The sequence below is a fragment of the Pantherophis guttatus genome, chromosome 4 (genome assembly GCF_059756535.1).
Source record: "Pantherophis guttatus breed Tessera chromosome 4, ASM5975653v1, whole genome shotgun sequence".
In the NCBI taxonomy this organism is placed as follows: Eukaryota; Metazoa; Chordata; class Lepidosauria; order Squamata; family Colubridae; genus Pantherophis; species Pantherophis guttatus.
In genome coordinates, this window is record NC_142066.1 from 36,048,636 (window position 1) to 36,075,321 (window position 26,686).

The 26,686-nt window shown below is 41.7% G+C and overlaps 2 pseudogenes across 1 annotated transcript; one reads left to right on the forward strand and one right to left on the reverse strand.

The window, feature by feature from the left end:
* Positions 1 to 4,147: 4,147 nt before the first annotated feature.
* LOC117668993 (uncharacterized) lies at positions 4,148 to 10,177 on the reverse strand (annotated as a pseudogene). Its single transcript, XR_004592343.2, has 3 exons — positions 9,489 to 10,177; positions 7,005 to 7,131; positions 4,148 to 5,689 (listed from the first exon to the last, which is right to left on the reverse strand). The product of XR_004592343.2 is annotated as an uncharacterized LOC117668993 (transcript).
* Positions 10,178 to 19,419: 9,242 nt separating this feature from the next.
* Positions 19,420 to 26,686, forward strand: LOC117668989 (uncharacterized; annotated as a pseudogene).

Here is a 26,686-nt window from a genome sequence, read left to right on the forward strand (position 1 = left end):
AAAATGATAAGTACCAAACATTTTTTCCCCATAAGGAATAATGTAGTAAGTCACAAGGCAGCTGGCAATGACAAGTTCTAGCTTGTGCCAAGATGAGTACCAAATAAATGATGAGTACTGGGGAAAAAATTTCACATCAAAATGTATTGAGTACCAAATCCAATGAGTTTCAAAGCAATTATACCTCGGATTTGAAATAATAATAATAATAATAATAATAATAATAATAATAATAATAATTGTGCCAGAAGTTTGGATTTGAGTACAGCAAAAACCACTGGGAACATCAGGTTGAGAAAGTTTTAGAGAATGAGAAACTCAAGATCTTGTGGGACTTCAGGATTCAGACTGACAGGCACTTGGTCCACAACACACCTGACATAACAATAGTTGAAAAGAAAAAAGTATGGTTCATTGACATTGCAATACCTGGTGATGCACGAATTGAAGATAAGCAGCAAGAAAAACTCACAAAGTACCGGGACTTACAAATTGAAGTTGAGCGACTGTGGAAAAAGAAATCGTGTGTTGTCCCGATTGTAATTGGAGCCCTTGGAGCAATACCCAAAGGGCTACCCCGCTATTTAGAAATTCTAAATTTGCCGGACTTGAACATTTTGACTCTACAAAAAACCACCTTACTCGGAACAGCTTACATCCTCCGACGATACCTTAACAGTTCCTAGGTCCTTGGTTAGGACTCGAGCTGCTGAGCTATTAACCAGCCTCAAAGGCTGTGAATCTCACTAAAGATTAACCAATAAATAATAATTTTATTTATATACCACCCTCCTCCCAAAGGACTCGGGATGGTGTACAGCCAAAATTAAAAACATAAAATACAATATCATTGTTAAAATTAATTAAAATCATTAAATAGTTTTGGCCGAATTTTAAAACCCAAAGTTAAAACCCAATTTAAAATCATTCAATTAGACAGCCCCGCCTGTCGGAACAGTAGGGTCTTGAGGGCACAGCGAAAGACTCGGAGATCAGAGATGTTACGAATATCCAGGGGCAATTCATTCCAAAGGGCAGAGGAGAGCCTCCTGGGTGTCGCCAGCCAGCATAACTTGGCCGATGGCACCCTGAGGAGTACCTCTCTGGGGGAGCGAACTGGTCGGTGGGAGGCTTTTGGTGGCAGAAGGCAGTCCCGTAGATATCCTGGTCCTATGCCATGGAGCGTTTTAAAGGTGGTAACCAACACCTTGAATTGCACTCGGAAGACCACTGGGAGCCAGTGCAGCTTGCGCAGGAAAGGTGTTACATGGGCATAACGAGGTGCGCCCATAACCACCCGCACGGCCGCATTCTGGACCAGTTGGAGCCTCCGAGTGCTCTTCAAGGGGAGCCCCATGTACAGAACATTACAGTAGTCCAGACGGGAGGTGACGAGGGCATGAGTGGGGGTGAGTGGAGATGCGCACGCGCTGTCTTCGAGCAATTGCGCACTCCGGCCCCCATAGCGTGGTTCGTGTCCTGGATTGCACAGAGTCTCAGGCCCTGGGTCCTTGACTGATGTTATGTAATGCCAGGTCAGTAATTAATAAAGCCCCCCTCATTTGTGATCTTATTATGGAGGGGGGTGCAGACCTGGCTGGGATTACAGAGACCTGGTTAGGCCAGGAGGGGGGGTTCCCCTCGTTGAAATGTGCCCTCCAGGCTTCTGTGCATTTCATCAGCCGAGGGCTCAGGGGAGGGGTGGGGGAGTAGCGGCAACTATTAGAGAAAGTCTTTGTCTGAGGGAGGCCACTGTTCCTCAGATAGCCAGATGTGAGTCTCTTTTTGTGAAGTGGGGTCATGGGGTGCAGATGGGTTTGCTGACTATGTACCTGGCTCCCTGCCACTTGAAGCGACTCTGCCTGAGCTACTCAACGTGATAGCCAGGGTGGCGGTTGATACCCCCAGACTTATTGTTATGGGGGACTTCAACCTGCCATCCATCGGTGAGATGTCAGAGGTGGCTCGGGAGTTCATGGTTTCCATGATGGCCATGGACCTGACCCAATTAGTGCAAGGCCCCACTCACACAGGGGGACAACTCTGGACTTGATTTTCATCTCTGGTCAGTGGCTGAATGATCTTGGTAGAGGGGACCTAGACATTAAACCCTTGTCATGGACAGATCATTCGCTCCTTCACTTAGACTTTCAAGCTGCTTCTCCCTGCCACAGGGAGACAGAACCGACTAGATGGTTCCATCCCAGGCACCTGATGGATCCCGAAAGGTTTCAGATGGAGCTTGGGCTGTTTCCGGAGACTCTGGCACACAACTCGACTGAAGACCTGGTGGCCGCCTGGGATAGTGCAGCCACAGGGGCTTTGGACCGCATCATGCCTTTGCAGCCTCTGACCTGATGCCGACCTCAACCGGCTCCTTGGTTCTTCGAGGAGCTGAGGGAGATGAAGCGTTGGAAAAGATGCCTAGAGAGTGTTTGGAGGACTAGTCAATCCTAATCTGACCGGACACAGGTGAGATCTTATATCAAGACCTACCTATTGGCAATAAAAATCTAACTATTTTTCTACTCTTATCGCATCTGCAGAGAACCGCCCAGCTGCTCTGTTTAGGGTGACCCACTCCCTCCTTTCGATGGGAGTGTGGGAAGATCCCTTGCAGGGTCGAACTGAGGATTTTGTGCAGTTCCTGCATGATAAAGTCACTCAGATTCGGGAAGGCTTGGACTCCAACTGGATGAGTCCAGGGAGGGAGACAGGGGTGAGTCTTGAGAATATTATCTGGGAAGAGTTTGATCCCATGGCTCCTGAGGACGTGGACAGGATTCTGGGTAGGCTTAGTGCTGCCACATGTTTACTGGACCCGTGTCCCTCCTGGTTGGTACTGGCCTCCCGGGAGGTTACACGAGGCTGGCTCCAGGGGATTATAAATGCTTCCTTGAGTGAGGGTGCCTTTCCTGCTGCCTTGAAAGAGGCGGTGGTGAGGCTCCTCCTCAAGAAGCCATCCCTGGACCCGGCTGTATTAGTAAATTATTGTCCAGTCTCCAACCTTCATTTTGTGGCGAAGGTTGTCAAGAGTGTGGTGGCACAACAGCTACCCCGGTACCTGGAGGAAGCTATCTATCTGGACCCGTACCAGTCGGGCTTCAGGCAGGGGCACAGCACAGAAACGGCATTGGTCGTGTTGGTTGATGATCTCTGGAGGGCTCAGGACTGGGGGTGCTCCTCTGTCCTGGTCCTATTAGATCTCTCAATGGCTTTTGATACCATTGACCATGGTATCATGCTGCAGTGGTTGAGGGGATTAGGAATTGGAGGCACCATGTTATGGTGGTTCTCCTCCTACCTCTCTGACCACTCACAGTTTGTGTTGGCATGGGGGCAGAGGTTGACCTCAAGGCGCCTCGCTTGGAGGGTGCCGCAGGGATCGGTCCTCTCGCCCCTTCTGTTCAACATTTATGTGAAGCCGCTGGGTGAGATCATCCGTGGCTTTGGGGTGAGAGTCCACCAGTACGCTGATGACACCCCGCTGTACATCTCCACCCCAAACCACCCCAATGATCCCTTGATGTGATGTCCCGCTGCCTGGAGGCCATGTGGTCTGGATGGGGAAAAATAGGCTCAAGCTCAACCCTTCCAAGACTGAGTGTTGTTGAAACATGATGGGGGTGCGCACGCGCTGATGTTGAAACACTTCTTTGGCATGTTCAATATATTGATTGCCTTTTAGTTTTTAATTATGCAATAGGCCCTTCTTATACTTTTCTGGATAAGCAGTTCAGACTGAGAACATAGTTTGTAAAAGTCACACAATGAAGTCATAGTTCTCCAGAACATTTGAGTCCTGATCTTTCTGCCAAAAAACAATGTTCACATCTCCAATTACTTCCATATACAATCACCTCAGTGACCTAGAAGATAAACTTCACAAAATTTAAGACATGAAACATACATGATGAAAAATGTGCAAATTTCTGCATGACGTATTTTCCTAACCTCCAAACTCCTTGATATGAATTACCCTGTAGATAAAGCTAATATCTCAATCCTTCACTTCTTTATATTCAACCAACAGCTAAACTAGAGATTGGATTTAAGAAGTAAGTTCACACGCCAGAGTCCTCGTGTCTACCCTCAGCCCTTGCCAGATTAGCTCTTGTGCTGCCTTTGAAACATAAAAAGCTTCACATTTTTCTCTTCTGTACGTATTTATTTTGAATTGAAATGTGATGTCTACTTTACAATTTTTTATGGACATATTCCTATCTCTATTTTATAAAATATGATGGCACAAATTATCCTCAATAATATGATCTTTCCTGAAGTCTTATGCTCTGGCTCAACTTTGGAAAAAATCAGATATGAAAGCCTTTTTCTATCTGACAAAATCAGTGAAACAAGAACTTTCTTCTTACCAGGGTACTTATCATCCTTTCAAACTAAAAATAAGAAGGAAGCAAGGAACCAGGGCTCGATTTCTTTTTCCAGTCATTGTTGCGTGAATAAACATTGCCCCAACACCCAATGAATTGATGCAGATAACATCTAAATACCAAGAGAAAAACCAAAGCAGAATATTCCAACTTCTACTACAGTAATATTCCAGGCTAATCCTAAAACTAGGGACAAAGTCCAGCAATGTTCCTGAAAAAATCAGCACTGGAGGAGGAATAGAAGTGATTGAAGGAACAATACATGAACTCTTCACATTCTCTATAGACTTTCTTCCCTAAGAAGATCATGAGAAAGGGATGGACCTGAAGTCAGGAAGATAAGTTGAGGTGAGCTCCTTCACCTTTGAAGCATTTTACTCCTGTTTCTTCTGGAATGCATGCCTTTTCTTCGGTGTCGCAGATTTCCAATTCATTATTTTTGTGTGAATGTTTGATATTTCCTGCTGCTGTCTCTTTCATGTGGATTCTCTGGTGTGTTACCAATGCACTTTTCTGACGGAATTTCCTCCCACATTCTAGGCAGCGATATCGGCGCTCCCCAATATGGATTCTCCGATGTATAAGGATATCTGAAAACCTAGTGAATCTCCTCTCACACTCATCACAAGGAAATGGTTTTTCTCCCGTGTGAATTTTATGGTGCCGGGTGAGGTCCGATGGATAACTGAATCTTCTTTTTTTCCCCAGAGTGTGTACGTTGGTATGAAATCAGGTTAGAACACTGCATCAATCGTTTCCCACACTCAGCACAGGAAAATGGTTTTTCTCCTGTATGGATCCGTTTGTGTATTTTGAGGGTAGAACAAGAAACAAATCTTTTCCCACATTCTAGGCAGATATAAGATTTCTGGCCCATGTGGATACGTTCATGCACTTTAAGTGCTGACTGATGGCTGAAGTACTGTTGGCAATTAGAACAATGATAAGGCTGTTCTCCAGAGTGGACTCTCTGATGACTAACCAGCGATGCTCCCTGGCCAAATGATGCACCACATTCAGTGCATGTGTGTGGTTTTTCCCCTGTGTGAATTTTCTGATGTCTAGTCAGGTGGGACAATTGACTAAATCTTATCCCACATTCCATGCAGTGAAAAGGCTTGGCACCTGTGTATTGTCATGTTTTGCCAAGTCTGATAGCCTCACAAAACATTTCCTACAGTCAATACAGTTGTGGGGTTTCTTCTTTTTGAGAGTCCCTTGCAAAGTACTATGTGTCCCCTCGTCTTTGATCTCTTGATTCTGAATAGCTCCTGCTCCTCTGTTTGTGACTCTGGAACCTATGAGATAGTGCAGAAAGAATTTCAGACGTTATTACTAAATGCACTGATGTGATCAAGATTTTGAAAACACTGAAAAGATATCCCAATCTGTTAAAAGTTATTTTCTACCCACACCATCTTTGGATATTCCACACCTATGTAACACGGGATCTTACAGTTTAGTCTAAATGAGTTGCTTAGAAGATTCCAAAGATAAGCCAGACTACATGTTGTACAGCAGAGAATAATAACTTTTTGGTGCTTAGGAACTATAAAACTTGGTATTTTGGGGGTAATGGAGGATCAGAGGCTGCAACTGGCAGGACAACATGTAGAATTGGAAGGTTTGCCTCCTTTTTATACATGGATGGCTATCAGCAACTAGCTGACCTTAGCTGATCTTACAATGTTACAACAGTATGGAAAAAAATGACTTATGAATGTTTTTTACATTTATGACCATTGCAACATTCCCATAGTCGCATGATCAAAATTTGGATGCTTGGCAACTGGATGTATTTATGATGGTAGGGTCACGTAATCACCTTTTGCAACCTTTTGACAAGCAAAGTCAATGCGGAGGCCAGATTCACTTAACAATTGTGTTACTAACTTAACAACTGCAGTGAATCAGTTAATAGCTATTGCAAGAAAGGTGCTAAAATGGGGCAAAACTCACTTAACAACTGTCTTGTCTATCAATGAATATGTCGGGCTCCATTTTGGTCATAAATTAAGGATTACCTATATTATTTGGATGGAAAATTGAGAAATCCCCACACCATAGGCTAAATGTAAAAACAAGCCTTGTAAAAAGGCAGTGTCAACCTATTCTGTATCATTTCAAAAAATACACAACTAAGTGCATGATGTTTACTAGGTATCAAGTTTGATTCAAATATAATCTTACCTTATATGATGCTTATAGCACAGGCTGGGATTTTAATTTAGTTTTCCTACTTTGGACTTACTTGGGTATCTTTTTGCTCCAACCCAGAGAAAAAGCAAAAGTCAGAAGTGTACGATACCAGGAGTTACCAAAAAGGGTTTCACAGGTTGCAATTTCTAACTTTGCTGTAGATATCCTCTTCTTTTGAAATACAGCTAGGAATTTGCAAAATGTAATTTCAAAATGTTTTGAGAGTGAACTTTTATAGAAAGGCCCATCCAAAGTATGAAAGGGACACCTCAAGAGTGAAGCTGGCCTGATTTCCAGCATTTTCAATGTCCTTTTCAGAATATTGCAATCTAGAATAATCCATGGCCTGACCATATGACCTTACATTGAGCTGAATAGAACAAGACTATCACCACTTGCAAATTAAAGGCTTACCTAACAAGCTTGCTTTCCCATTATCATGTTTCTTGACTTCCTTGGCAAGAAGCCTTTGTCTGGCACCTGACACAGCCTGCTGGCCTTCGGAGAGATTTACAGCTGCCTCTTGAAATGAGTCAGACTCCTGAAATGACACTGTAAGTTAATATCCAAGCCCCTTTTTCCAAAAACAATTTTTAGCAAAATGATATCATACCAACAGATAAAGCCAACAGAAATGAAAACAGCTGCAGATAAGAAGTCATGCATTAAAACATTAGCTATGATACAGAACATTGTTTAGGTGTTTCTGAACATTTTGTATATGGGCAGTAATGAAGGGACTAACACCTGCAAACTCATTGGCATTAACCTTAAGTTTTACATATTTGGTCAAAGCATCAAGGGTTTTTGTCCTTTTCGGAGGGGAGGAGATCAAAAGTGGGTCACAAGGTAAAGGAAAGTAACATAATGATTTCAGAAGAGTTAGGATTTTGTTCCCCTTTCCTACTTTTTAAGGCTATATATACATAAAATAATAGATATCCACCCCAATGGTACTTATTGTACTACAATCCTATGGAGTCTTGGCATACTTAATTTTTTTTCTTAAGCTTTACACCATCTTCTTAAAAAATCAGCTGGAATTTTTTGCTGCTATCATGGCACCAGAGGCTACTGCTTGTGCCTGCAAGTTGCCCAACCTGATGTCCAAAAAAATCTTCATGATTAGACTGCAAGGCTAGGCCCAAAGTTTCAAACTTTCTGGTCCTATTTGGAATTTTTCATCTGGGTATTTGGAATTTTGAAAATACATAACAGGCATTCTGAGGCATCATGGTATGCATGACTAATTACAGTAGAAATAGTATGGAGGGACTGCATTGCTTCCCATTAAAATATATAAATCTTCAGGTAGAACAGGATGTACAAGAGCCACCAAGAAAAATGTTGTTAGATAATCTACCTGCTCTCAAATCCCAGGAGACCTATCTATTTTGGGGGCACTTTCAAGTGAGTGCCAAAAATCACAGTTTTGTTAAGGATCGCTGGAAATGAAGATTCAACCTTCTTTTCCTCCCAGCTATTCTACAGAAGATTTTTGTCATTGATTCTAGTAAGCATTATGAGAGCAAAAGGAAATGAGACTTGAATCTCATTGCTACTGAGAAAATAGTATGGAATGCTGTGTGTGTGCTTCTGAATAGCTAGACTGAATTATAATTCCTCTTGCATAACTCCAAAGGGATCTGCAGAGTTCAGTGCACCATGTCTAAAAACAGACTTCCCTTGGTTAATTTGCATTAAGCAATACGCACATCAATGTGCCCCATGGCCAAATATGCTAACACCAAAGGTAAAGGCAGTAGTCTTTTCTCACCTTGTTTCTTCAAGAGGTTTCTTGTAGTTAGAAGAGTTACATGTTGAAACCCAGAAGGTTCCAAACATGGGGAATAGGAAAGCTGAGGTTCTCTGAAAAAACTCAACTATGTAATTGTTTCTGAAGCTTAACACTTCAGAATGTGGTCTATGTGTACAAGTGATGATAGTGGGGAAGCATTCCATGATGGTGTGTCAATAAATTGGTGTCAACTCTTAGCAACCCCACAGACTAATATGATTGAACAACCTGCTATACAAAATGTTCTACAGATTGTTTGCATAATATGATTCACAAGACCAATATGGAGGACAGCTTTCGTGTGTGTGTGTGTGTGTGTGTGTGTGTGTGTGTGTATGTGTGTGAACACTCCTGCCTGGATAAATAAGTTTTTGGTTTGGAACAATGCACTAAAAATGGGTAAGGTTCATAAGCTTTGCATATTCTGGCATCCTAATCATTGCCTTAGCATCCATTAAGTCATCATAAGGTTAGTTTGAGCATAGCTGTACATGAACTCAGTATAGGTAGTCTTTGACTTACAATAATTCGTTCAGTAACCATTCAAAGTTGCAATCACACTGAAAAAGGTGACTTATGACTGGTCCTCGCAATTACTACTGATACAACATATTCATGGTTATATGATCAAAATACGGGTGCTTGGCAACTAACATATATTTATAACAGTTGTAATGTCCTGGGGTCATAGGATCACCACTTGCTACCTTCCCAGCCAGCTTCTGACAAGCAAAGTTAATGGGGAAAGCCAGATTCACTTAATAACCAGATGATTCACTTAACAATTGCTGTGATTTGCTTAACAACCATGACAAAAAAAGTTATAAAATTGGCATGACTCACTTAGCAACTGCCTTGCTTAACAACATAAATTATCGCCTCCATTGTGGTCATAAATCAAAGATTACCTGTAATTTTATACTGTTAATCCATCTTGAGATTTAGCTTATTGTGTGAGCTCAGCCATCACAAACTGAAAGTTGTATACATGTTTGCTGCTAACATGAGTTGGCTTTTTATGCAACATAATTGGTATTTTATCTCTCTGAAGTATAGATTACCCCTGTTTTCTACACAATTTATACAATAAATCTCCTCACCTGTGGCTCACTTTCCAAATTCTCCTGCTGGTGCAAAAGAAACCCCTCTGCCAAGGCAACAGCCTGGGTACAAGTCTCTGGACCCCGTTCTCAGACCTGGCTTTGGATTCTCTTTGGCAAAACTGTCAGAAACTGCTCCAGAATTAACAGCTCCAGGATCTGTTCCTTTGTGTGGCTCTCTAGTTCCATCCAGCAGTGGCAGAGTTCCCGCAACTGGCTACAGACCTCACGGGGTCCCTCGGCCTGCTGATAACAGAAGTGGCAGAAGCACTGCCACTGAATCTCAGTGGTACTTGAATTGTTGCTCATGGAAGTTTTTTAATCCTCCTACTGTCCCCTTTGGCATTCAGATTACTTAAGATCTGCTGGGTTTCAGCCCTAAGAGTGGGCAGGAGGTTGCTCACCTCTTCTTGAGGCCACTGACAGGCACCAACTACATGATCAAAGATAGTCAGGTCATCCCACAAGGTCAGATCTGGCAACTGTGAGGCTTCCCATCCTGAGATTGGATGTGGGACTGTTTTCAAATATTCTTGCCACTGACCTTTGAGGCTGTAAGGAATCCCTTCCTCTGTTGATATGGCCCACTGGAACAGATCTGGAGCACTACTAGAATGTATTGAAACAGTGTTTCTTCCTGGTCCATCAGGCCCTTTTGACACAGACCTTTCTTGGGCCTCTTTTTCCATCTTGAAAAAAAATGTCACATAGAGTTGGGTTCCTCAGAAGGAAGTCCACCTCTGTCCACCTGGAGGCTTAGAGGCTGAATTTCTCTCAACAAAAAGTTTCATACATACATACATTCTCCAAATTCATACATGGAATGTCAAATAAGTAAAAGAAAGACATCATACCACTGCACAATTCCTACTTTGTAAAATGGATGAAGATGTCTTCTTATTAACCCAGAAGTGGCAGCTTACAAAGCAGTTAAATCTGAAGTCAAGGGACCTCAAGCAAGAAAAGTGCTCCTGAATATATATACTGGAAGTTGAAGTCCACACATCTTCAAGGTGTCATGGTTGAGAAACATTGCATTAAAATGCCTGAATTGTCTGTAAAATGGGTCCTTTCCTGTCTGCTTTTAGATACAGCATTTCGAAGGGGGAGGGGTTACTGTGATGCTTAAACTGAAGGAAGCTGTGTCCTCCTGACAAAAAGGAACTTACATTAATACCCAACAACTTCCCAAAACTTTTAGTTTTTTCTCTCGTTCTCCTTCAAACCCATATCTATACAAGCATTGAACAGTTTAAGTAAAGCGTAACTTCATTATACTAAGCTGTAAGGTTGGCTTATTTGGAATTTTAACTCATCTGATAAACTAACCATCCACTATGGCTTATAAATTTAGGGCTGAACAAGCCATAATGCATAAACAAGGCTTTTATAGTATATTCTGCAAACCATCATTGAAATAAAAGATGAAACAAATGATGCCAGCAGTTCAAGAATTAAGTCACTTCTTCTGACACAAATTATAATTATCATCACAATTATAAAAAGATGAGATATTAAATTCTTAACTGAAACAAAGTTTTTTTTTTTTAAAGCAGGCATTAAAAATGCAATGGCAAAGATTTTAATCAAGAAATAGCTGATGCCACAAGGAGAAGGAGAACCTCTTTTGGGGAAAGGGAGAACAGAAATGTTGTGTGAGTCCAGAGTGGACAAAACCAAGCCTTTAATCGGCTCAGGAATTAAACACATTCTACAGAAAATCAGGAATTCCCTTCCCTCCCTATCCCAGGTTTCTACTCCCCAAGCCACCTCTTAAATCCTTAAATTCTATAAAATCCACACTGATAAATCTATATCACCTCTTGATGAATTTATTTATTTATTTATTTTGTCGCATTTCTATGCCGCCCAACTCCCAAGGGATTCTGGGCAGCTTACAACAGAAAATAAAATAAAGCAACAATATCCCATACAAAAGTTGATGAGCCTTGGTAGTACAGTGGTTTAATGCACCCTGTTATTAACACAGCTGCCTGCAATTACTGCAGGTTCGAAACTTACCAGGCTCAAGGCTGACTCAGCCTTCCATCCTTTCTAAGGTAGGTTAAATGAGGACCCAGTTTGTTGGGGCAATAAGCTGACTTTGTATAAATATACAAAAGTATGAAGGCTATTGCTTAACACATTGTAAGCCACCCTGAGTCTCTGGAGAAGGGCGGCATATAAATCAAATTTAAAAAAAAAAGTTAAAAGAAGACATTAAAACGTTAAAACACATACACTCCAATTTGTGGCCCCTCCATTTAAATATAAAATATACATTGGAAAAAGGCAACTTTCAAGCCTTCTCTGTCTGACCCACACATATATAGTCAGCCCTCCTGATTCTAATGCATAGCAGATCACCATCTTCTCCCAAGGAATGTAGGAGTTTGGGCTGCAGGCTTCTGCCAACTTCCCAAAAGCAAGGGCTGATGGGCATGGACAGCCTTTCCCTCAAAGGCACCAGTATTTGCTTTCAACATACTGAACACATATTTAAAGTTGATCTGGTGTAAATGCTGCTATTACAATCCCCTTGCTCTATACATATAAAGAGGAAACTTCATGTGGGTATAGATTGAAAAAGTACAAAAACATTTTTTTTTAAATGAAGCAATCAGAGTTTTTCGCTCATTTCCCTAAAATCTTAAGACACAATAGCTGAAGGGCCTTCCCAAGGTATCTTCTGCTCAGCTAGATCCTGTTTTCATTTCCTACTATTAAAGGAAGGAAAACTAGAAGAGGCAGAGTTGTATAAAAGAGGAGGCAAAAGACAACCACTTTTGGCTTAGAATCGGCATCAGAATCAAACTCACAGGACATTAAAAGCAGCAGTATATAGAACAGGACTGGGCCTGAAAGATTTGAGATAGTTGCAAAGCTGACAAAATGGTCTTGAATCTTCTTTCATTTCACCCCCTTTTAAAGCTTCACGCTTAACCATGCTCATTGCTCAGGAAAAACAGTTTTAATACCATATAATATAAAAGTGATCGCTTGAAACCTGTTGGCCCGCTAGATCCTATCAATCAATCATTACTATTGTGACTAGAGTCTGGCACAAGATACTACGGAAGCCAGATCGTCAGAGGAGACCGGGTTATAAAATTATATAAAAATTCCCTGAATTTTCCACTTTGCCCACCAGCCTTTTACCTCCTTCAGATGTTTGTCCCCTCGATTTTTTTGCAGCACGGCTTCTCAGTTCTGTTCACCTACTCAACCCCCCACCCCAATTTCCACTCACTGCTTGCTTTCAACAAAGCCCAGCTGCAGCCGATCCGCTACCCCGGAGAGACCAATCTTATTAAAATTCAAATTCCAAGTTTTGATCCTGGGTAGAGGAGCAGGAAGGGTGTCCTGCACTAAAGCATCCCCTTTTCGCTCATACCCAGTTTCCTGACCCTCTCTAGGGCTGGGAGTTCACACTTGGTTTAACTGTTGTCGTATTTCAAATCGATAGGGCAGATGTGTGTTTTTTTCCAAGCAGCAATTAAAGTTATTAAAATCAAATGAAGTGGTTTTTCTGCAAGGTTTACTTTCATAGGAGGTCATCTACTCGTAAGTGATGCGAGAAGAATGTGTGAATTAAATCAAATGAAGTGGTTTTCCTGCAAGGTTTACTTTCATAGGAGGTAATTAACTCGTAGGTGATGAGAGAAGAATGTGTGAATGAGAGCCCCAGCCAAGATCAGACTGCAAGAAACTACAGGTGATTCTTTCAAGTTTTTCAGCTCAGCTATTGAAGGAAATCCCATACAGAAGAATTGTAGTTGTAATTTGCATTGCTATATGTGTATTGTGGGGAAGGGGGTTGCAGCAAAATTCGGTTTTATACCTTTTCAGTATTCCTTCCCTTGTGGCTTCTTTGCCATAACAAGCAGAAGCTCAGCAAGGCATTATTTTGTCAGTTTGGAGGAGGGAAAATAGAGGAAGATGTGTCACTAGAGTTTCTGTTTATCATGTACAATGGTGATGTTTTTATTAGGCCATAAGCTAAGAAGGTACAGTAGTGACCAAAATTGTGGAAACCTTTTGGGAAAAGTATATTTTCTAAAACTAACTAATAACACTTTTTTTTTTGGAGAAGTACCATAAAATTATATATCAATGGAAAGATAATTTAATCAAGAATGTAATGCAATAACTTTTATGAAGGATTTACTATTAGAATAGCAGTTACGGTATAAAGAAAAGTGAAACACATAGAAAAAATGAGATATACAAAAATTATCACCATAGAAAAAACAAGATATACAAAAATTATTACATCAGTTAATACTTAGTTGGGTAACCTTTAGCATGAATTACGGCCTTACAAAGTCTTCTCCTGGAGCGAACCAAGTTTTTTAGTTCTGCAGCTGTTATAATGTGAAACCAAGATTGAATGATTGTTTCTATTAACTGGGTTTTATTGCTGGGTCACTTCTGACTAACAAGTTTCTTTAGTCAGCTCCATAGATTTTCAATTGGGTTAAGGTCTGGGCTATTCCCAGGTCATTCAGTGGAATATGATTATCTTGAAACTCCAAAAAAAGTTGTGTTAATAGCCATCAAACATCAAAAATACATTTTTCCCAAAAGGTTTCCATAATTTTGGCCACTACTGTAGTTACCTTAATATGGATGAGGCTCTAATTTGGAAAAAAAAAAAACAATGCTTTTTGTATATAAATATCTTCATCTAATAACTACCGGTAATTTCAGCCCTCCAGTTTCAACTGCAAATATAAACTAGCCCAGAGGTCTTCAAACTTGGCAGCTTTAAGACTTGCGGACTTCAACAGCATAGCTGGCTGGAGAATTCTGGGAACTGAAGTCCACAAGTCTTAAAGCTGACAAGTTTGGGGACCCGTAAACTAGCCAATATATATCAATATATATATATATATATATATATGTATTCCACTGAATTGAGAAGGAGAAGGACTCTCTTCTATATTTCAGATTGTACTTGTCAGTTAACTAAAAAGTGCCATCACTCAAAAGGGAACACACATCAGAAAAAAATGGATTTGTATTCTTTTTCTCCATTTTCCTTATTTGTCCTGTTGTACTTTTGTTTTTACAAAGAGGGAGAAATGAGGGTCTCCTAATAACATGGAGGGAAAAAAATAGTTGCCACAATATAACCACGATCTAAAAAAAAGATGTTGAGACTCTGGAAATTCCAGAGTGCAGAGAAGAGCAACCAAGATGATTAGGGGACTGGAAACTAAAACATATTTAAAAAATGATTGCTGGAATTGGGCATGTCTAGTTTGATGAAAAGAAGGACTAGGGGTGACATGATAGCAGTGTTTCAATATCTCAGGGGTTGCCACAAAGAAGAGGGAGTCAAGCTGTTCTCCAAAGCACCTGAGGGTAGGACAAGAAGCAATGGGTGGAAATTAATCAAGGAAAGAAGCAATCTAAACTAAGGAGACATTTCCTGACAGAACAATTAATCAGTGGAACAACTTGCCTCTAGAAATTGTGCATGCTCCAACACTGGAAGTTTTTTTGAAGAGATTGGACAACAATTTGTCTGAAATAGTATAGGGTTTCCTGCCTGAGCAAGGGTTGGACTAGAAGACCTCCAAGGTCTCTTCCAATTCTATTATTCTTTTATTCTGTTAGTAATGAAAGCTATATTTAGCTCTTCAATTTTCCGAGCAAAGCAAGTAAGTAAAAAGAATCACCACTGTCTCTCCCTCTCAGAGTGCCAGTCTCATCTTTTGTCCTTCACCTTGTTGACAAAATGACTAATTTTGTAAGAGAATGTTGGAAATATATTCTGCTTTTTCTCCTCCCATATGTGTAGCATATTAGAAATGTCCACTATGTCTCTCTATGGTCATGCTGCACAGAGGCCATTGTGGGTCGCATGACTGGGAGGGGCCTTTTCTTATTATGCACATTTTTGAATTATACAAAGAATAAGAAGACATAGTATTCTAAATATGTCAAATTTTACAAGATTATATAAATTTGTACAGTAAGAATCTGGTACCTTTTTTAGGACTTCAGTTTTGCCATAAATCATAAGCAGTGGCACAAGATTGGTCCTAAATATCTGTAGACTATCAAATTAACTACTGTTGTAATTGAACAAATCAAGATGTGTGTGTGTGTGTGTGTGTGTGTGTGTGTGTGTGTGTGTATTATGATTTACTTAACTATTTGTTAGATAAGCCACTATTGTCTAGGTTCACACAACACACTGAGCCAAAATCAAATAAACCACATTATGGCATAATGAGATGTGAGTTGGGCAAGCATTTTTGGTAGCTTTGAGATAGCAAACTGAAAATGGAATACAAGCACAAGAGATTATACTTGCCACTAGGTCTGCAATCTGCATACTCTTATTTATGAGTGTATTACTACAAAATCAATGCAACTGACTGCAGAATAAGGACTCCGAATCATCCTGATGGCAGTACCAGACAATTGAACTGTCTGAATGAGACTTGCCTTGAATCACAGAGCTTATAACCAGGAGAGTCCTCTGAAAGAAACTACAGAGGATTAAATGAGTGGAGCTTTATGGGTCCTAAAGCTGGCAACTGCTTGTGGAGAGAGAGAGAAAACGGGGACGGGGGACAAATGGACAGAATTCGGTAGAGAGCTTCCTCTCTTTCAGAGGCAGTTCTGATCCCATCCATTGTGCCCCCAGCAACACCAAAATCACAGATCTGGCAAAAGAATTCTCCAAGGTGAGCTAAGAGGTGAGTCAGTAATGGATTTGCAGGTGCATCGGTGCAATTTGAGGGAAGTTCTGGATGCATGTTTTGTTAAGCGGGAAGATGAGTCCAAGAATAAGACAAGTCTATTAAGATGACCCTCAGCATTTGGGAGAAATATGTGGAAAAACCAATATCCTTTCCACTAAAGCTTCCATGGTCCTAATAATTCTATAACAAACAGACAAAGAGCTAAAAAACTTGAACAAGTCCTTCACAGTCTTTAGTTTATTCAGTGAGGTAGGTTTCTCCCATTCTTCATTTGGGAAGAACTAGAAATATTCTCTGGCTATTTTGTCAATGAATTGCAATAAACAGCATTGCTTTAAATGTATACATTCCTTGAGCAAATTTCCCCTCAGATCAAATATCTGGGGGGGGTGTTTGTATGCATTAAACAGTGGAACAGCTTGCCTTCAGAAGTTGTGAGAGCTCCGTTACTGGAGACTTAAGAAGAGGCTGGACAGCATGTGTACTGTACTTTATTGATATTCTGTTTGCCTTCCTTTCTTTAAAAATCCAGAAAATACCAATGTCATGTATATCTGCTCCAAAGTAAGCCAGTATTCAATGCAGTTTCAGGGAAAAGAATTGCAGATAAAATTATGCACATGCTTGTGTGAATCCTCTTTGAGAATATGAAAGTATTAGCAAGTAAGCAAACACTACCCCCACACTGCTGAATTTGCTTAGAATAATATCATGACAAGGCACTTTCATCAGCAGAACATTAGATTATTCATGGCCACATGTCCTGCTGTCACATTGCTTATGGGAAGATACCGGACTACGTGCATATCAGCACTGCAACAGTTTGTCTTTAAAGTTATGAAGAAAGCCTAAAAGCACATGAGCAGTCTCAGAGGACAGAAGGAACACCAAGTCATGTTTTCATATCTGGGAGAATACCAAAGCCATCTCTCTCACCCTAAAACAAGCAGGCAGACAGATGGCTTATGGACTTATATAGTAGTCCTCGACTTACAACTACAACTGGGACCAGGATTTCCATTGCTAAGCAAGGCAATTGTTAAGGCAATCGTACCTGATTTTACGACTTACCTTATTTGTTAAGCAAATCACTGCTGTTGTTAAGTCAATCATATCATTAAATGGATCCAGCTTCCCCATTTGATTTTGCTTGTTGGAAGCCAGCTGGCAAGATTGTAAATGGTGATCTTATGACCCAGGTATGCTCTTATGACTTTTGAAAATACATGCCAGGTGCCAAGCGTTCGAGTTTTAATCATATGACTATGGGAATGATGGTCATGAGTGTGAGGACCAGTTTTAAACCACTTTTTTCAGTGCCATTGTAATTTTGAACAATTGTTACATGAATGGTTGTAAGTCACGGATTAACTGCATTGCTATGATTTTCCACAAATTGTTTAGTAAAGCTGCAGTCTTTGGACTAAAATCTGGATTTAAATGGAAAAGGTAATTTTGAGCAGATATGCTGCATCTGTACATGCAACTGCTTCAAGAAATCTCATTTCCTAAGATTTGTGCAACCCTCTCAGGAAAAAGCACAGTTGTCCTGAATAATTTCTCCTTTAGTTCTTGATCACAGCACAGCTGTTGCTCGGTATGTATTTCATTCATTTTGAATATTTAAAGCATAAAGTAATGCTGCAGGTAAATACCTCCAGTTTGCTATATTACATTTTCTGGAAACTGCAATTCAGGGAAATGTAATCCAACACATTTTGTGGAATTCCTTTTACAAAGCTCACAGGCTTTTTATCACAGGCTTTTTCAATTGTTTGAATTTTCTAATATTATAAGTCTTCCAAATTCAATTTCTGGTCTTCGGTATTTAATTTTCCACATCAAGATCCTAGAATATATTTTTTCACTCATCAAATTTGCCTTCTGTTGCCTTGATTTTCCAACATTCAGTTACTATTTTCTACAAGAAGTCACGATTTTGGTAAATATTTTGTGACACTATAGCTTCAGCCAACAACTGGAGCAAGAGTTGCATAACAGGAAATTATTTTTGTTGAATTTCTGTGCAAAGATTTCTAGGTTCTTTCTGCTTCTTTCTCTTTTTCAGAACAAGTTGAGTTTCTCAGAATGGAAGATTGCTATACTGTGTATGGTGGTTAATGATCCAAGTTCTGGGGCTTCAGGGGATGTGGACTTGATCCACGGTAAGGCCAATATCAAACAGATAAAAGAACTGAAAACTTCCGGTTTGATGTTGCAGCGATGCAGTCGAGGAAATAACGGGCTCTCATGAGTCCTGCAAAAACCCCGACTGACGAACCACCGCTGATGGGTCTTTGGACTGAACCCGTCTTGCAGGGACAGGGGAAGAAGAGAGGCGCCTCGGATGGCTGAGAGGAACAGGCAAGTTCCTCGGAGGCCAGAGGGAACCCTCTGAGTCGGCGGCAGGAGGCAGCAGCCATGGCAGCTGCCACAAAGCCGCAACAAACCGGGAAAAGAATTGTGCAGGAGGAAAGAAGAAAGAATGAGATACTTTGAAGTCAGGTGAGTGATACCAACCATGGTGGGGAACAACACTTGAGTAGGGACTTTTACCAATAAGACCCCTAGCTTTAAATAGCGGGTGTAATTTGTGGGGCATGAAGATCTGGCAAAGTAACAAGAGGAGACAAAGACCCATTAAGGAATCTGCCTTGGTACAGGCTGACTTGGTAGAATTGATTATTAATATACTAGAAAATTGGGTTTTTCTTTAAATTGGAATTGATTTGATCCTTGGAAAAAGCAAAAAGCAAAAAGCGATAACTATGGATTTAACACCTTTAAAAGTTAAAAGAAGAGAGACAAACGGATGGTTATATAATGAATACAAAATGGAGATTGCTGTGATTAAGTGAAAGTGTGGGTATTGTAGAGACTCGCCTTCTGCTTGAAAAAGAAATATTCTGACTTGCTACTTGCTTTGGATTATTTTGAAAATAACTATGGACTTTTGGATTTTGTAGATTCCTATTCTGTCTATGAGTGATTTGATAAAGAAAGAAGAAATATAATGCAACTATTAAAATTGAAACTAACTGGCGCAGGAACAAAAGATGTGGCGCAGGAACAAAAGAAGGGAAGCTGATGGATTTTATATGGAACAGATGTTACAAAAGAAAGAGATAAAAGAACTGAAATCCCAAGAAAATCTATAAGATTCACTCTTCCAATCTATCTGCCCTTGTGAACAATCCACACAAAGAAAAAAAATGGAAGATCCAAATCTTGACTCAGGTAAAGGGGCAAGAAAATATTGGGGCATTCAGAATGGGATAATCAATGAGTTTTTAATCCTACCATGCCTCACCCAAGCATGGTAGGACTGAAAGACAAGAGGGAATGCCTCTCCATAAAGATCTCCAATGGCAAGAATTTCTGAAAACAATAAAGACCTCTCACTCAAACTGGGCAAATTCTCAACTGTCGGAGTCACCATCCTGGGATGAGCTGTCTGCATTTGAATGAGCAGTCAATGCTTGTCAATGGTCACGAAGTGAGGACATGGCCAAACTTATGATAAATCTCAATGGAGAAACTCAGCATGTCTTTAAGAGTCCTGAAGCTGATGAAAGGTTCACTTGTGAAAAGATAAATGTTTCCTTCTATAAGAAGAATCTACAAATGTGGAGTTGCAGCATCAGTACTTCCATCGGTTCCAGTTCCTGGAAGCCAGGGGACCCCGTGAAGCTTGTAGCCATTTACAAGAATTGTGCCATTGGTGGTTGCAGCCTGAAAGCTGGACAAAGGAATACATCCTGGAGATGCTGATTTTGGAGCAATTCTTGACAATCCTGCCAAAGGAAATCCAAAATAAAATTTGGGAATGTGGCCAGAGACCTGCACTTAGGCTGTGGGCTTGGTGGAGGTTTTCTCCTAAGACAGCAAGAAGGGGAAAAGCAGGTCAGGTCCTTTAACCCATCTTTTTGAAAAGATTCTACAATTCATTAGAGTTTGAGATGAATATCCAGGGATCCTAATATATTATGCACCTTTTGGGAGTGTAGCTGACTGACATGCATTTTTTTTTTAATTTGCAGGAAATGAATTTGCTGGAATAATCATTCCAATAAAATGAAATGAAATAAAACAAAACAAAATGAAATGAAATGGACAGAAGGGGAAATTATCATGGCAGGGGAATAAGAAGAGTAAAGATGTATCTTTTATATGGTGGTATTTCCATTACCACCTCTAGCCTGGAGGTTACCCTCTCGGATGTGGTTTGCCAACCATGGGTTAACCAATCATAAGTAAAAATTTTATGCACTCAGAGACGTATGTGCTATTACCTATGAGCACTGAATCTGAAAATGAATCTACATGTGATCCTCAAATTTACTGAAAGATGAAGAGTTTGTTTATTCTGTGTGGTTTCTTAAGATTTGCTATTTCTTCATGTCTAGTTGGTACACTGAAATAATATAGAAGAGACAGAGAGGTGAATTTTGTGGTTGCATAATACATATATGCCCTCAAGGAAGTGCTTCCATTGGTTACCCAGCAACTATATATAGAGTTTTTTTAAGCTCACACTTTGAAGAAGGTTGTAGAGTTTTGCTATGAGAAGGCAGTATCAAAAGATTCAGCTATAATGAAGCTGCCACTAGTGTTCCCTGCTAAGTTTGCAAGTACAGATAGTCTTCGATTTACGGGCCCAAAATTTCTGTTGTTAAATTAAACATTTATTAAGTGAGCTTTTCCCCATTTTATGACCTTTCTTGCCACAGTTGTTAATCACTACAGTTGATAAATTAGTAATCTGGTTGTTAAGTGAATTTGTTTCCCAATTGACCTTGCAAAAGGTGATCTCATGACTTTGGGACACAGCAATGGTCGTAAGTATGAACCAGTTGCCAAGCATCTGAATTTTGATCATATGAGCATGGGGATGCTTCAAAGGTTGTATGTGAAAAATAGTCACAAGTCACCTTTTTCAGTGCCATTGCAACTTTGAGCAGTCATTAAATAAATAAATAAATAATAAATAATTTTATTTCTATACCGCCCTTCTCCCGAAGGACTCAGGGCGGTGTACAGCCTATTTAAAAACACAAAAAACATGACAACAATTTAAAATTTAAAATCATTAAATAATTAGGCTCCAATTAAAATCCCAGAAATTTAAAATACCCCAATTTAAAACGTTATGTTAATAGCCCTGCCTGGCGGAACAACAGGGTCTTCAGAGCGCAGCGAAACACCCGGAGGTCGGAAATCTTTCGTATTTCGGGGGGCAGTTCATTCCACAGGGCTGGGGCTCCCACAGAGAAGGCTCTCCCCCTGGGTGTCGCCAGCCGACATAACTTGGCTGATGGCACCCGGAGGAGACCCTCTCTGTGGGAGCGGACTGGTCGGTGGGAGGCTATTGGTGGCAGAAGTCGGTCTCGAAGGTACCCGGGTCCTATGCCATGGAGCGCTTTAAAGGTGGTAACCAACACCTTGAATCGCACCCGGAAGACCACTGGGAGCCAGTGCAGCTCGCGCAGGAAGGGTGTCACATGGGCGCAACGGGTTGCACCCATAACCACCCGCGCGGCCGCATTCTGGACCAGTTGGAGCCTCCGAGTGCTCTTCAAGGGGAGCCCCATGTAGAGAGCATTACAATAGTCCAACCGGGAGGTGACAAGGGCGTGAGTGACCGTGCGCAAGGCGTCCCGATCCAGAAAGGGCTGCAACTGGCGAATCAGGCGAACCTGATAAAAGGCCCCCCTGGCCACGGCTGTCATGTGCTTTTCTAAAGACAGCCGTGCATCCAGGAGGACACCCAGATTGCGAGCCCTCTCTGTGGGGGGCAAGGATTCACCCCCAATAGTCAGCGATGGCACCTGCTGACTATATCAGGGCGCCGGAAGCCACAGCCACTCGGTCTTGGAGGGGTTGAGTCTGAGCCTGTTCCTCCCCATCCAGGCCCGCACGGCCTCCAGGCAGCGGGACATCACATCAAGGGCATCGTTGGGGTGGTCTGGGGTGGAAATGTACAGCTGAGTATCGTCAGCGTACAGATGACACTTCACCCCAAAACCACGGATGATCTCACCCAGCGGCTTCACATAAATGTTGAACAGGAGAGGCGAGAGGACTGACCCTTGCGGCACTCCCCATGCGAGATGCCTCGAGGTCGACCTCTGTCCCCCTGCCAACAGAAACTGCGAGCGGTCGGAGAGGAAGGAGGAGAACCACCGCAAAACAGTGCCCCCTATTCCTAACCCCCTCAACCGCTGCAGCATGATACCATGGTCGATGGTATCAAAAGCCGCCGAGAGGTCTAATAGGACTAGGACAGAGGAGCAGCCCCTGTCCCGAGCCCTCCAGAGATCATCCACCAACGCGACCAATGCCGTTTCAGTGCTGTACCCCTGCCTGAAGCCCGACTGGTACGGGTCCAGATAGATAGCTTCATCCAGGTGCCGGGGAAGTTGTCGTGCCACCACGCTCTCAACAACCTTCGCCACAAAATGAAGGTTGGAGACTGGACGATAGTTGGCTAATTCAGCCGGGTCCAGGGAAGGCTTCTTGAGGAGGGGCCTCACTACCGCCTCTTTCAAGGCGGCAGGAAAGGCACCCTCACTCAGAGAAGCACTTATAATCCCCTGGAGCCAGCCTCGTGTAACCTCCCGGGAGGCCAGCACCAACCAGGAGGGACACGGGTCCAATAAACACGTGGCGGCACTAATCTTACCCAGAACCCTGTCCACATCCTCGGGAGTCACAGGATCAAACTCCTCCCAGGTAACATTCTCAAGACCTGCCCTCGTCTCCTCCCGTGGACTCATCCAGTCGGAGTCCAAGCCATCCCGAATCCGAGCGATTTTATCGTGCAGGAATTGCACAAAATCCTCAGCGCGACCCTGCAAGGGATCTTCCCGCACTCCCCCCCCCGGAGGAGGGAGTGGGTCACCCTAAACAAGGCGGCTGGGCGGTTCTCTGCAGATGCGATAAGAGCGGAAAAGTGGTTAGACTTTGCCGCTTTTATCACCACTAGGTAGGTCTTGATATAAGACCTCACCTGTGTCCGGTCGGAATCGGATTGACTAGTCCTCCAAATGCTCTCTAGGCGTCTTTTCCGACGCTTCATCTCTCTCAGCTCCTCAGAGAACCAAGGAGCCAGTTGAGATCGGCATCGGGTCAGAGGCCGCAAAGGCACGACGCAGTCCAAAGCTCCAGCGGCCGCCCTTTCCCAGGCGGCCACCAGCTCTTCAGTCGAGTCGTGTGTTAGGGTCTCAGGGCACGGCCCAAGCTCCGTCAGGAACCTTTCGGGTTCCATCAGGCGCCTGGGACGGAACCATCTAGTTGGCTCCGTCTCCTTGCGGCGGGGGACGGCGGTAGGAAAGTCTAGTTGGAGGAGCGAATGATCTGTCCATGACAAGGGTTTAATATCTAGGTCCCCTCTACCAAGATCATTCAACCACTGACCAGAGACAAAAATCAGGTCCAGAGTGTGTCCCCCTATGTGAGTTGGGCCTTGAACTAACTGGGTCAGGTCCATGGCCGTCATGGAAGCCATGAACTCCCAAGCCACCTCTGAAATGAACTGTTGTAAGTCAAGGACTATCTGTAATGACATGAACAATAGCCAGGCCAAGGTGCCATGCTTCTACCTGTCTTGGATTAAGTCACATCTAGCTGTCTGCTTTAGTTTGTGTGAGACTAGTTTACTGCCTATGGAAAGTTAGCCATGCTTTCTGTTGTAATCCAGAGACTGTCAGCTAATTTAAGATTAGCTCTTACATTGTATAAAATGGCAAGACGCATCTCTTATTAGGCTGGTATAAATGGACTTCAAAAATTGAGATGATCATTAAATGGCAGGAAAGATTCCCAAAAAGATTCTAGTGGTTGTCTAGATTTTGATAGTTATGATATTTTTTCCTGATTCTTCAAAGGAGTAGTGCTAGAATTTGCAGAATTTCTAAGGTTCATAATCAAGGGATCGAGAGGGCTCCCTTAGCTTCTGTAGTATTTTTTTTTTTCATGTTGCTATCAACATAATAGTTGTTGTGGTTTCAGGTGAAGGGATCACCAATGGGAATCACCAATGGCTCTATGACACAACAACCTCCAGCAAACATCAGGCCAAAGTCCATCTATAAGGAATCCAGGCAGCAAAATAATGGAAATGCTGGCATATCGGGTAACATTTGTAATAGCTGTGCATGTTCTCTTACCAGAACCTCTTTCTCATAGGCTTCTTATTGATAACTACATAATAGCCTATTGTAATTCTTGCTTTTCAAATACTCCACAAACATAGGCAAAATCAACTGATTTTCTGCAGGACATATCCTCCCCCTTCCCTTTATTTTCACATTTACCTGTCTTATTTTTTTTAAAAAAAAATCATAGACAAATTGTCCAATATACTAACTTTTTAAAAAAAATGTGATTCCTGGAGTAGTAATTTAGGTATTACCAAGTCAAATAACAGAAGTCACATAAAGATTACTTTGCAACCTCTAGCCATTTTTTAAAGTTCATATGTGGGATTGTGGTGTGCTTTAATAGACAGGGTTGAGAAATTCAAATGAGTTTGAGTTTGTAAAAGTTCAATGCAAGGCATCTCACTAAAAACAATTCTAATAGGGCAGTAGTCTGCTTACAGTGTACTTAATATTACATATCACATTTTATAGAATTTGATTTGCTAAGTGACATTAAATAAATCTACTTTGCCAATGTTGTTATGTTAAGCTTCAAGTATCCTTTTTCGAGGAACAGAATTAATTTATAATATTTTAAAATTATATAGATATTTGTCTGTGGACATTTTCAGTCATCCAAGTCACAGTTATGACAAAAGCGCTTTTTCAAAAGGCAACTGGACTGGTTTTTCATTGAGGAAGAAGAAAACATTTTGCTTCCCATCCAAAATGCTTAATCGGTTGTGATGGTGGGGATGGATGAAAAGCAAAACATTTTTTTCTTCCTCAAGGAAAAGACAGTCCAGTTGCCTTTTGAAAAAGCACCTTGGAGATATTTAAATTTTTTTTACATTTTCTCACTGGATCTTTTGCCATTGAATCATGTCTGGCTTTCCTTTCTCTCTTTCAACAGGTGCCAAATTTTTGCGAAGAGTTGGGCAGCATTTTCAGGGAGAAGAAGAACTCAAAGCTCATGGTGGCATTCATAGAAAAGAGAGACCTCTTGCTTGTGCCCAGTGTGGAAAAAGATTCACCCGTCCATCAGGCCTAGCCAAGCACTTGAAAACACATTCAGGAGAGAAACCTTACCACTGTGGCCAGTGCCCCAAGAGTTTCATTTAAATGTCGCACCTCACACGGCATCAGAGGGTCCACACTGGGGAAAAACCCCATCCTTGTGCTGAATGTGGCAAGTGCTTCAATTGTCATCAGATCTAGCTAAGCACCGGCACGTTCATATGGAAGAGAAACCCTTCCGCTGTGCTGAGTGCGGAGCAACGTTTAACCAGTTTTCACACCTCACACGGCATCAGAGGATTCACACTGGTGAGAAACCTCACTCCTGCACTGAGTGTGGGGAAACCTTTAGCCAGTGGGCTCATCTGATTAGCCATCAGAGAATCCACACAGGAAAAAGACTTTATCACTGCAATTCCTGCCAGAAATGTTTCAGTCATCTCTCAGCGCTTACAGTGCACAAGAGGATCCATGTGGGTCAGTGGCCATATGGCTGCCCTGAATGTGGGAAAAGGTTCATTGCTTCTTCTGCTTTAACCAGGCACCACTCAGAAGAAAGGCCTTATCACTGTGATGAATGTGGCAGGAGGTTTAACCAGCTCTCTCACCTTTACAGACACTGGCAGATCCACTCAGGTAAGACACCTCACAGCTGCACTGAGTGTGGGAAAAAGTTCAACCAGCTCTCCTCCCTCATCGGGCATCAGAAAATCCACACCAGAGAGAAACCATATTGTTGTGATAAGTGTAATAGAATGTTTATTCTGCTAGCTGATTTCATAATTCATCAGAGTCCATACAGGAGAAAAGTCACATCGCTGCATCAAGTGTGGCAGGATATTCCAGCAGAGACATTGGTCAGGCATCAAAAACTTTACCCAAGAGCAAATTTGTAATTGCAGTATCTGCAAACAAAAACTTTCCTGCCATTGGATTTATATATATGAAATGAATATTTGCAGTTTTTGAAATTCAAAAAGGGTGGAGGAAAGATCTAATTCAATATCCTCATCCTATCATCCTGTTTCTCCTGTCACACTGCCTCTCAACTGCTTCCAGCAGAACTTTTTTTTTTTTGCAATTGTTTCCAATCTTTAACCTAGAGAGAACTTTCCAGTGGAGTATGGTTTTCCAGACTCATGAAGGCCATACACTAATCCCAAATTTTTCATCTGCTTTATATCATAAAGGGCAGTGCTGATTAGTTCTTATTCTTGATCAAATGTCATTATTTGGGGATGCTTCCTATCCAATGACACGATAACTTTTTATCAAATCAAAAATAAATTGTTGACATGATGATGACAACAATGATACTGTA